The following is a 12,325-nucleotide window of genomic DNA, read 5'->3' on the forward strand; positions in this document are numbered from 1 at the left end:
AGAGAGGGCAGAACTGGTGCTGGCAGGACATAGACACTCCCTACCTGAGAGGGCAAAGGATTTAGGGCTATAAAAAGTGAGGCCCAAATCCCTGAACTTTAGAACTCTTTTGGACCAAGAAGACTACCAAGAAGAAGAGCTGGAGAAGCAGTGAGGCTGAACTACCACTTTGCTGTGTGCTTTGCTGTGTTGGCCTGCAGTGGCTGCTTCTGTCTTGGGCAATGAAAGGACTGGACTGGACTTTCGGCAATCTAGTCTTGTGAGTTCCTCCAAAGGCTTGAGGTAGAGCTTGCCCCCTGTTCAAGAAGTCTCAGGAACAGCAAAGACGTCAAGTTCTTCTGCCCTCAGCACTGGGGACTGTTTTGTTTGTACTGCAACAGAAGAAAAATCAACCCGACGCCGTTTACAACACTGCTGCCGACTCTGTGTCCTGAAGGCACCGCAGAGGGCACCGCCGCACCGCGACCCTGGTCTCACCGACTAAGCCTGCTGACGCCGCCACTAAGCTACTTCTCACACCGCACCCTGTGTGCACCACATCACCTCGCTTCACGACGCTGCCTTGGTATCCCAGACGATGCCGCTCCATGCTTAAATCAACTCTGCTGCCTGCACTGTGGTTTGAGGGCATCGCTCGTTAAGTTATACGATACACCGCCCTCATCCCATTCCGCAGGCATGGCCGTGCCACGCTGGCGCCATCGACTGCGTGACCTGCCAGCATCGCGCCGAGCACTGCATCACTTCGCCCCGCATCACTTGTCACTATGACTCTGGTCTCACTGACGACGCCATCTGCTGCCGCCACCGAGCCGCTGCTCGCACCGCAACTTGAGGGCATAGCACATCACACCACTGCACTTCGCACTGCAGCACCCAATGCCTCCAGAAGCAAGCGCTCCTGACATCGACCACAAGGAGTTCAATCTACAACGCGAGTGACTTCGAGGGCCCGACGACTCCTGCACCGACCTCCGGAATAGACGCCTGCGGACACCGTGCTTTCGGAAGGTCAACCAGAGGTAGCCAACGCCCTGCATTTCTAAAGGTACTGTTTTGCGGGTCTCCCCGACACAGTAGCTGGCCCGCGACTCCGCGGTCAGCCAGAACTGTTCGGATTTGTTCACGACGTCGTGATAGCCCCAGAGGGAGCTATCGACTTCAAGGAACGTTTTTTCAAGGTTATTTTGACAACTGAAGATTTCTAAGTACTGTATTGTGGATTTTTATCCTTTTTGGTCTTGTCTTGAGTATATAAAAATATTGGATATTTTTCTAAATTGGTGTGGTGTCCTTTTGTAGTGCTTACACTGTATTAGTGTTGGTTATGTGAAAATGCTTTACACACTGCCTCTAAGATGCTCGTGCCAAGCTACCAAGGGGGTGAGCAGGGGTTATTTTAGGAGTGTCTCTCCCTTATCCTGACTAGGAAGAAGGCTTCCTATTTGGACAAAGGTACCTACCTCTGCCAACTGGAGAACCCCATTTCTAACACAGATGAATTAATTATAATTTGAACGATATCTGCAATATGCATCGGGTATTGTGTGTGTAACAGCCGCTGAATTTCCGAAGCAGTTCTGGCTATTAGCAGATGATAAACTTCAACTGTTGAAGTCAAAGGAGTTTCTTTTTGTAAGAGAGCAGACAATAGTTTGTTCAAATTGCCAACACTCATAGATTTCAGGCTTATACTAGGCCAAGGGAAGTTCCTAATAACATTTATAGGTGGAGGGTATAAGGTCCTTCCACAACACTACATTGTTTCTGAAACCGCTACCAGGTATGGGGGGCCAGGTTCCAACCCTCAACTTTGTTAAAAACAAACTAGCTGTGATCCAAAAGTTCATGGTATATGGGGATAAATGCAAGGGGGTAACAGATAAAATACAGCTTAACCGTGGCATTAAAGTGCTACACAGTTTGTGCAATGATATGGTGTCACACAGAAGAGAGCGTCCAAGGGACTTTCTGCAATTTGGTGTACTGATATATACAGGATCATCTTCATTTTAATTTAAACAGATGTGGGTGAAAGGGAATTTCCATGAATGGAACAGTTGCAAATTGTGCATAATTTCATACCAACCAATTGATATATATTTTTGATAGTCATGAAAAGGAACAATTAAGGGTAAAGAAATCATACCATGTTTTAACCAGGTAATAGGTGGCGTGTCACTGACTGTAAATGGTGCATTATTTATTTATTTTATTTAAAGAGTTTTATATAGCGCTGGCTAGACCCGCAGGTATCAGAGCGCTTTACATGAGATTCAACAATGTAACAGAAAAAGATCAACAATTACACATTACATAAAAAAATAAGCAATACATTAGGAGAGGAGAGAAAGGAGAGAGAAAAGTAGTGGAGGGGGAAGGGGAGGTGAGAAAGGGAGGATAAGGGAAGAGACAACAGGAGAGACGAAAGGAAGTCTGTCTAAAGACCGACTGGGTAGGTGACGACCAAGGAGGGAATCCATGGCCCATCTCCCCTTTAGCTAAACCAGGTAGCTCCATTGGGCATCAGACATAATAGTTCGTCTCAAGTGGTGAGGGAAGAAGTTCACAGAAAAACCGGGTGGGGACAAAGGGCAAGGGCAGGTGAGGACAAAGCACAGAAGCTGGAAAGAGTAGGAGCGGAGAGGGGTGAGGGGAGGGGGAAGGGAAAGGGGGGGAGATACGGTCAGGAGAATCGCTGGTGCATTTGTCCAAAGTCCAGCTGGGTAGGTGATGATCAAGAAGGGAGTCCAAAGTCCATCTCCCCTTTACCTCGAGAGGTAGCTCCAACGGGCATCAGACAAAAGTAGCTAGGTCTCAGCTGTCTAGGGAAGTAAGCAGGGTAAAGGTCCTGGTGGGTGGGCATCTTCAACTTGCTCTGTGCTTAGTAAAGTTCATGTGGATACCTTCTTGGCCATTGTTTTTTGAGTGAGTTTCAAATTATATGGTTCAAATAAGGCTGTTTTATTAAGAAGTTGCCAAGGCACAATACCTGATCTAAGTGTTTTTAATGCCCAATTTACAGGCATATGCATCAAAGTAAATACCGGGAGCAAAGGGGCAGATTCTCAGAATCTGCCCCTTTGCTCCGGGTATTTTTGCATTTGGGATGCATCATCCCAAATGCAAAAATCGCAATTTAAGGAATCTCTAAATTGAGATTCCTTAAATTGCGATTGCATTTAAGGAATCTCAAATTGAGATTCCTTAAATGCAATGCATGAAAGTAAAAAAAAATTGCGAATTCGCTAATAGGAGTAGCAAATTACCATGAAGTTGAACTTCATGGTAATTTGCTAAAACTTTGAAAAAAGCACTTTTGTGCATTTTTTAAAGTTTCATGTTGCGCACACACATGCCCTTAGGGCATGTGTGTGTGCAACATGTGTGTAGAGATCAATTTCAGGGGTGCAACAGGGTGTCATTTTGACACCCTTGCACCCTTGAAATTGCATGAGCAATTTGCGAGTAGCTACTGGTACTCACAAATTGCTCATGCAATCTCTTATTCATTCCTATGGCGCTGTAGGCCCATAGGAATGAATGGTACAGCATTCCTTAATTGCGACTAGCAATTTGCGAGTAGCAATTAAGGAATGTTTAAGAATCGCTATTTTAATAGCGATTCCTACATGCATAGGCTTTTGCTATTCCTAAATAGCGATTCCTTAAAAATCGCTATTTAGGAATAGCAAAAGGCTATGTTGATGCATCTGCCAGTTAGTTGTATAGTCACTCTTAACTGAGCCTGCCCAAGTTGTAACAATTTCAGTTCTCCTTTTTTGAGATAGCGTGTGCAATCTATTGTCGATAACTTTAAAAACTGTTTTCATGTTTTCTAGATCTATGAGCCTAATTTTTATGCAGCTCTTTTATAGAAAATTATAATTGTAGATGGCATAATTAATTGTAAACAAATAATTGAATATGGCATATATTCCCGTGGCAAGAAATCTTTTGTTTCCTTGAAGACGTGGCCCCAGAAGAAAGTCCAAAAATTCCATATTTTCATTAATTGAGGGAAAGTGTTCTTCCACAGCTGAAAGACTGGAGTGTTCTAACGGTCATTGGCATAGCTTACGTACACTATATGTAGTAACTACCACAGGTGTTTTTGTATTGTAACAGGGAACAGGACAATTGATTTTAGGTCCAGGAGTGTTGAAAAGGAAACGCTCCCTGCATGTTTTACAATTGTAAGGCCATAAGGCTAAACCATCAACAGAGAATTGTGTTGAATTATAGGTTCCATTTCGTAGCATATCATTTATATCTGATTCAGACATATTCATTAAGAATTGGCAATTATTAAACATAGATTGGCTTTTGGAGTAGAAGGTTTCTTCAAACCCTTTATTGTTTTTTCTCAAAGATCTTTTTATTCAACATGATTTCTGCATGAAATATAAGACATTGCAAATTATACAGGACTTCCTGTGTGTATGACCATTTAATACAGGTTCTGTTTCTGACCTTGGAAAGTCCCCTCACCATCGTCACGCATTGCCATTTTACCAAGCCCAACATTGGGGGATGCACCCCAAACAATTCTAATAAACAAAAGAACCCCCATAACCCGCCCTTCCCTCCCCCCTCCCTGGTGGTGGTGTAATGTCGAAGGTAAGCGTTTGGACAATCAGGTTTGTGCCGTATAGAGGGGCATTACATGTTCTCATAGATATCTTGCCATCCTTTACATTTTGGGGCGCTAAAACAGGACTGGACGTTAGTCAGCTTAAAACAGAAAGAGGTGCATAGCTCTCATGGAGGCGGTACATACCGCCGATGGGAGACCCTGGGACAGGAAAGTAATCAACAGGCTCCATTTGTATTCAAAGTTTTTGTATTCGGCTCTAAAGATACCCGCTATTCTTTTTACGATGAGGATTCTCCAGCGTTGTGAGTGCCATAGCGCCAGAGCAGATGCATCCTTTTTTTTCCAGGCTGCCGCTATCGTGGTTTTGGCTGCCCCAAGACACCCCCATAGGATAGCCTTGTCCACCCTAATCTGGTGCTCAAGGTCAGGGTCTCTAACGCCCAATAGTAGTCCCTTTATAGATGTTGGTATGGGGTATCCCAGCATGTCTTTAATGTGTGATAAAATCTCTTCCCAAAAAGCTCAAATTGCAGGACAGCCCCACCATATGTGACGGAAATCCCCAAGAAGTCCACAACCTCATCAGCATACCTCAAATGTGTCCGGAAAAATCTTTTTGAGTATAGAGGGGTATAGGTACCAATCAAACAGGGCCTTGTAGTGAGCTTCCCTTGATGCCACTGAGTGATTATGCTTGGAAATGTCCAACCATATGTGACGCCAGTCCCCTTCTGCAATGTCCCTCCCCACTACTTTTCCCCGATGATTGGTAGCATGCTTGTGGTGCCTGAACTGTTGATAGTCAAGGAACAACCAAGGGCCTTGACCCTACTCAGAAAAAAAAGGGAGAGCCAATAATACACTAACAAATCAAATTTAAAATTGTAGAACAAAAGGGGGCTCCCCCCGAAGGAGGGCTACAGCGCACCCCGTACTCGCACAACGCAAATGTAGGACTCAATTGTAATGCACTATGAAATAATCAACACTGATAAACACCAGACTCTCTGTGCATTATCAACAACCACTTAAGTTGGATTGTGTTTGCTTGACTTTGGGAGGGGGCAAGGTTGACGCGTTTCGAACCCTATAATTATCAGGGTTCTCCTTAGGACCATCCAAATCTTATTTAAGCTACGCAGCTACTCTTGCGGTGCATCTGGTTCTAACGGCAAATTTCTTCACAGCAGGCGAATAATAGTAGTATCCAAAATGATGTCCCAGCCACTCTTGTGAAGTCAAGCGTGTGTCAAGGAGTGTTACAGTAGAAACAGCTGCTGGCAGGAAAAAGACTCAATCTAAGTTCGAGCCGCAGGTTGCTCCGCCCGGTTGCACCCTGATGGCAGCAGGGAAACGCTGTCCTTGCTTCAGTACGTCGTCCGAAGATCGTCGTCGCAATTCCGGGAAGTCAAGTGCCGCGAGACAATGCGGTGATACCACATTTGGGTGCTCCCATGGGCTTCTGGATGAATCTGTGTGGTGGGTGATGAATTGGTGGTGAATGTGAAACGGATGTGAGAACGCATTGAAAGTGTGGGTTGTCAGAAAGGAAGTAATGCATTTTTCTAATAATACATGTTAGGGTGGTATCTTGTTTATTGGGAAGTTAGGTTGTTGTGACTGTATTTATTGTATTTGAAAATATAAGGTTTAAAAATAAAAGAATTTTGAGAAATTCACCTTTCATTGAGACCAGTGATAAGTTTACATTGGACTCTGTTTTCAAAAACAATTGTCAAACAAACTCAGTACTGGCATTTGTGTTGGTTAGTGAACTGTTGATAGTAACATTGAGTAGAGCGCGAGATCGCCCCCTTCGCTGATCCCGCCCTAAGTATCCATTATTCTATCTGTGTACGCTCTCTGGCTGTGGCGTCCCTTATCTGTGATTGGGATACCCAATGTTTGAGTTGAAGGTAGTAGAAATGCTTGCTACTCGCAACCTGAAATTCCCTTTGGCAACTCGCAAAGGTTAGCATATCAAAGTTGTGGAACAAATCTGAGACCATCAAGCATCTCACCTCCCGCCACCCGTCAAATGGGCCTTCCCTCATAGCTGGGGGTAAATCTAGGTTAAAGTGGATAGGTGTGTAAGATGAGGGGAAGGTAGTCCATCTCTCGTCCTTCGTAACCTCCTCCCAGACCTTGAGAGTGGTACTTGTCAGGGTGCTGATGTATGCATTAGCCGGTCTGTCTTTCTTCTGTTTCCGGAGCACATCCCAAATCAACATTCCCAATATCGCCCTATCCATGTGGAGCCAGTGTTTGTTGGACTCTCTCATTGACCACTCTACCATCACTCTTAGTTGTGATGCTTTGTAATATAGTGAGAAATCTGGGAGCACCACCCCCCCTCCTTCTTGGGTCGTCGTAAGACATGGAACGGAAGACACGCCCTGCCCCCTGTCATATGAATTTAGTAACAAGGCAGCGAAGCCTTGGTAATAAATCGCGGTCTAAGTCGACTGGGAGTGCCTGGAACAGATAGAGTAACTTGGGGAGATGTGTCATTTTAATGGCATTTATCCGCCCGAGCCAGGAAATGTGTAGCGGTTTCCAGCGTTTAAGCTCTTGCTAGATTTGGGACAGTAATGTGGGATAATTCGCTTTAAACAGGTCTTCAATCTAAATGCCTAAATATTGCAGGGAACGTCTAGCCCACTGAAGGGAGGTCTGCCGCCGGAGCTGCAGGGCCTCTCTCTTAGAAACTGTTAGGTTTAGAATATAGGATTTAGATAAATTGACTTTAAAGCCTGCCACCCCTTCAAATTTACACAATTCTACTTGTAGTGCCTGAAGTGAGGGACCTGGATCTATGAGTGTCATCAAGATATCATCCACGAAAAGCAAGAACTTGTGTTCTGCACCCCCAAAGAGAATGCCCTTAATTTCTGGGTTCGCTCTAAATTGGGTAGCTAAGGGTTTGATGCTAAGGGCGAATAAGAGGGGGGAGAGTGGGCACCTTACCTCGTGCCCCTGCTTAACTTGAATGGGAGTGAAGAAGCGTCATTGACCTGAACTCTTGAGTGTGGATGCTGATAGTAGTTCTAACCATAACAAGTAACCTGTCCCCGTAACCGATCTTTTGCATGGTAAGGAAGAGAAACGACCAATCCACCCTATCAAAGGCCTTCTCTGCGTGCAAACCCACTAATATCCCTGGAATATTACATTTGGAAACCTTTTCAGTTAGGTGTATTGTCCTCCGTATGTTGTCAAGTGTCTGCCTGCCTTTTATGAAGCCGGATTGATCAGGGTGGAGAAGATTTTGGCGTCTAGGTTTAACAGCGCAATAGGCCTATATGAGGTGCAACTCTGGGGATTTTGCCCTGGTTTAGGGGTAACCGTAGCCACTGCCTCAGCCATAGAGGTCGACCCCATGGAATCTTCTGCTATAGCATTAAACTATACTGTAAGGTATGGGAGAAGCTCCGCTGCATAGATTGTATAAAAGTGTGCCGTCAGGCCATCAGGTCCATGGGCTTTGGGGATATTAAGCTTCGCGATTGCCTGTCTCACTTCTTTGGCTGTGATAGGCTTGTTTAATCGATCCCTCTCAGCAGGCGAGATGTGGGGAGTTCTAGAGAGTTTAGGTATTGTTGTTGCCTAGATGTATCTGGAGATGAGCCAGTGTAAAGGTCCCTATAGAACTTTCCAAAGATGCAGGCTTTGGTCTCGTCTGAGTGAGTTAGTAGACCATTCATGTACTGTATGGCCCTATGTATTCTCGCTCCATTTTTTCCTGCAGCTGTCTAGATAAGTGGGAGGCCACTTTTCCCCCCTGGGCATAGGATACCTGAGTCGCAATAGTGTGTATTCAGCCCTGTTCGTATAAATCGCCTTGATCTTCCCCTTCAGTGCACTAAGCTGGCGCTGCAATACTCTGGATGGTGCCTTCTCGACCTTCTTTAGTTCCTTCTCCAGCTCTTCTTGTTCCTTAGCCCTTCGTTTATTTAGTGTTGAATTCAATTGAATACATTTGCCTCTGAGGACTGCTATAAAAGCATCCCAGTTATTCTGAGGTGATGTGGCCTGGGGTTGGTTTTGTTCGAAGTATTCCGAAATGGAGGCTCTTAACTCGTCCCGCAGTATCCTGTCCCTAGTTACTGAGATTGGGAAATACCATCTTTGAGTGGCTTGCCCATTGCATCCCCATGGGAGGCTGATAGTTACTAGGCTGTGATACGAAATCGTAATTGGGAGCATCTTTGCTGCCTGTAAAGTGCCTTACAAATATGTAGTCTAGCCTAGAGTAGGTCAAATGGACGTGTGAGAAAAAAGAAAATCTTTAGTAGTGGGATAAAGTGTTCGCCATGCATCTTTCAGATCCGGGGCCTGCATTTTCTGCTTGATTCCCTTTGGAAAGTTGCTAGTAGCTGCCCTGTGTGGGTGTGTACTGTCTAATTCGACGTGCCACGTTAGGTTAAAATCTCCCATAAGCACCACAGGTTTCTTTGCAAATTCACTTATCAGATCTAAGAGGGAGGTCAAAAATAGCGCCTGTCCCGTGTTGGGAGCGTAAGTGGAGATGAGTGTGCAAAGTATACCTCTCAGTTTCCCCTTCACCATAATTGTCCTACCTTTCTTGTCTGTCGTTATGGCCTCAGGTTAAAATTTTGCCGCACTATGAAATAGAAGTGAAACCCCTGTCTGTTTGGAGTTGGCAGATGATCTAGAAATTAAGGTATAGCTTCTATGACGGAGTCTAACTTATTTGGTCTTTATAAGGTACATTTCCTGCAACGCTACCACATCGACCTGGTGGTCAGCAAGATATTTCCAGACTTTCTGCTGTTTAAGGGGCAAATTTAAGCCTTTCATATTCCAGGAGGCTAAGGAAACCATTTTATAGATGTTTGTCTTTTGTGCCTCTCAAGACTACCCTCCATGACTCTTGCCATCTATCCCGCCCATCCCTCTCCCATATGCCCATATGCTCTGGATTGAATGCCTGCATTCCCATCACGCCTGAAATGACCGATTGGCTCCCTGAACCACCACCAGGTACCCTCTCCCCTCAAAATGAAAAATATAGTCTTGACCCTTAGAAACCTTACGCTGCAGAGCCAACGGGCTCTTAACAAATTCAAATTTGAAGAAGAACCAAATGGTAACGGGCGTCAAAACCTCGACGGCCGGTTGCTTCATGCAGAAAATAACCCCTGGGAGTGGTGTGAACCGGAGTTCACCGCAGCAAGATCTTCGCGATGGTAGTGTAGGAACTCTCCTTTTGCACGTGTATCGACGTGGTGCAACAACAGAGTTAAAGAGGGCGTCCTTTCTCGTGGAGATCCTGTATCGCTATGCTGCCTTCATTTTGAGCTAGGTTTGCCTTTGAAGACCGTGTGCCACTGTCTTTCAGCTTTTTGTGTTGCCTCTAATCCTGTGGTAGGGCTGTGACTGACAACCTTGTCCGGAATCGGTAGTCCCAGAATGCTTAGACCCTCATCCAGATCCATGATGTGTCTTGGTTTGTTGTTGAATTCGAAAGCGAGTCCAAAGGGAAATGTCCATCTATAGCGGATGTTGTCTTCTCCCAGTTTCATTGTTATTGGACGTAGTTGCTGTCTACATACCAGCGTGGAGAGTGCCAGATCCTGGAAGAGCATGCATTTTTAGCCTTGGCAGGAGGTCTCCTCTGTTGTCCATGCCGCCTGCAGGATCGCTTCCTTCATCTTAAAAGAGTGCGTCTCATGTGCATCTCAGCTCTCTCATCTGTTGTTTCCCCACTCAATGTACCCTGTCGATCTCAATCTTCAATTGGCATTGGCTCAGTATCTCAGCGAAGAGACCCTCCACAAAGGCTCGCAAGTCTGGCCCCTCTGCGCCTTCCTCCAGGTCCCAAATTCAAATGTTCTCCCGTCTGGATCTATTTTCTAGGTATTTTGCTTTCATGAGGACCTGATGGAGTTGTGTCTGGAAATCGTACTGCTTTTCCTGCAACTTTGACGTGCGGGTATCAAGTGCTTGCGGCTGGTCTCTATGGCGTCTACATCTTGCTGGAGAGTTGAAATGCGGCCAGAGAGGTACGCCTTCCATTGGTCCAGAGAGGTCTGTAGGTCATGCTTAATCTCAGCACATAATTCTGTTTTATAGTCTCTCAGTGCGACCACTAGATCTTCTCTAATGAGCACCATTGTGGTAGTCTGCCCCCCTTCATCGTGTGCTGGACCCTTTTCAGCAGAAGCGAAGTAGTTCGAGACCTTATTCGATACTTTTTTTGGTGGCATAGGGGCTGCGGTGTGAGCCATTTCCGCAGGGTGCAATACTCCCCATCTGGCTTGTGGGCACCTCGTGTAGATTTGAGAAAGGCAGTGGCTTTTTACCGGGCTGTAGCTAGGCCGGCGTTAGTGCTTTCATGAGTCAGGCTGGGGAATCCATCTTAAGGTCAGGCATTCATGGCTTTGCAATTCGGGCTGGACTGTTTCCATGAGGCACAGGGTCAAGACTAATTTTCATATGGCCATGTCTGAACTGGGATGGCTTGGTGAGCAAAATAACAATGGATGAAACCCAGATCTGTGACTGGGGGTGAATGTTTTGCCATTGTGCAACATTCCATGCATCATCTTGTGTGTTTTGCTGTTCACCCTATGTGGGAAGGGTATGCCCAGACGTGGGTCCCGTGCTCACTAAGCCACTGGAGTCAAGCTATCCTGGCTGAAGACGGCTGATAGCCAGAAACTGGTCCTAGGATGCTTGATTCCAGTCCAGGGAAGACATGGTTTGGCAATTCGGGCTGGACTGTTCCCATGAGGCACAGGGTCAAGACTGATTTGCATATGTCCATGTCTGAACTGGGGTGGCTTGGTGAGCAAAATAACGATGGATTAAACCCAGATCTGTGACTGGGGGTGAATGTTTTGCCATTATGCAACATTCCATCCATCATCTTGTGTGTTTTGCTGTTCACCCTATGTGGGAAGGGTATGCCCAGACGTGGGTTCCGTGCTCACTAAGCCACTGGAGTCAAGCTATCCTGGCTGAAGACGTCTGAATGCCAGAAACTGGTCCTAGGATGCTTGATTCCGGTCCAGGGAAGACATGACTTGGCAATTCGGACTGGACTGTTCCCATGAGGCACAGGGTCAAGGCTGATTTGCATATGGCCATGTCTGAACTGGGGTGGCTTGGTGAGCAAAGTAACGATGGATTAAACCCAGATCTGTGACTGGGGGTCTTGTGTGTTTTGCTATTCAGAATAAGCAGGCCTGAGACAGTGTGGCACTCCACTGACTATCGTTTGACTCTCTTGGTAGGGATTATACTGGAGAACAGCTGCGTGGGAATCCTTCCCCCTGCCAGTCATTCGCGCTTCTGGTGTACCCTGTATTGGTAGATTAGTCATTCCCTGGGTACCATTTTGAAGTCAGGCACTGCCCTTGCCTGGTCCCTCCCGTGTCGGTCCAGGCCTCAACACTCTACCAAAGCAAAACCAAAGGGGATGATGGACGGAGTGTTGAACATTGCAAACACTCTCCCCCAGTCAACTGATCTGGGTTTAATCCATCATATAGCCTGGCTTATGACGGCTGATTAGCCAGAAACCGGTCCCAGGATGCTTGTTTCCTGTCCAGGGAAGACATGGCTTGGCAGTTTGGGCTGGACTGTTCCCATGAGGCACAGGATCAGACTGATTTGCATATGGCCATGTCTGAACTGGGGTGGCGGAGTGAGCTAAAGAGTGATGACGGATTAAACCCAGATCAGTTGACTGGGGGTGAGTGC

Source organism: Lissotriton helveticus, chromosome 7 (assembly GCF_964261635.1).
Source record: "Lissotriton helveticus chromosome 7, aLisHel1.1, whole genome shotgun sequence".
Classification (NCBI taxonomy): domain Eukaryota; kingdom Metazoa; phylum Chordata; class Amphibia; order Caudata; family Salamandridae; genus Lissotriton; species Lissotriton helveticus.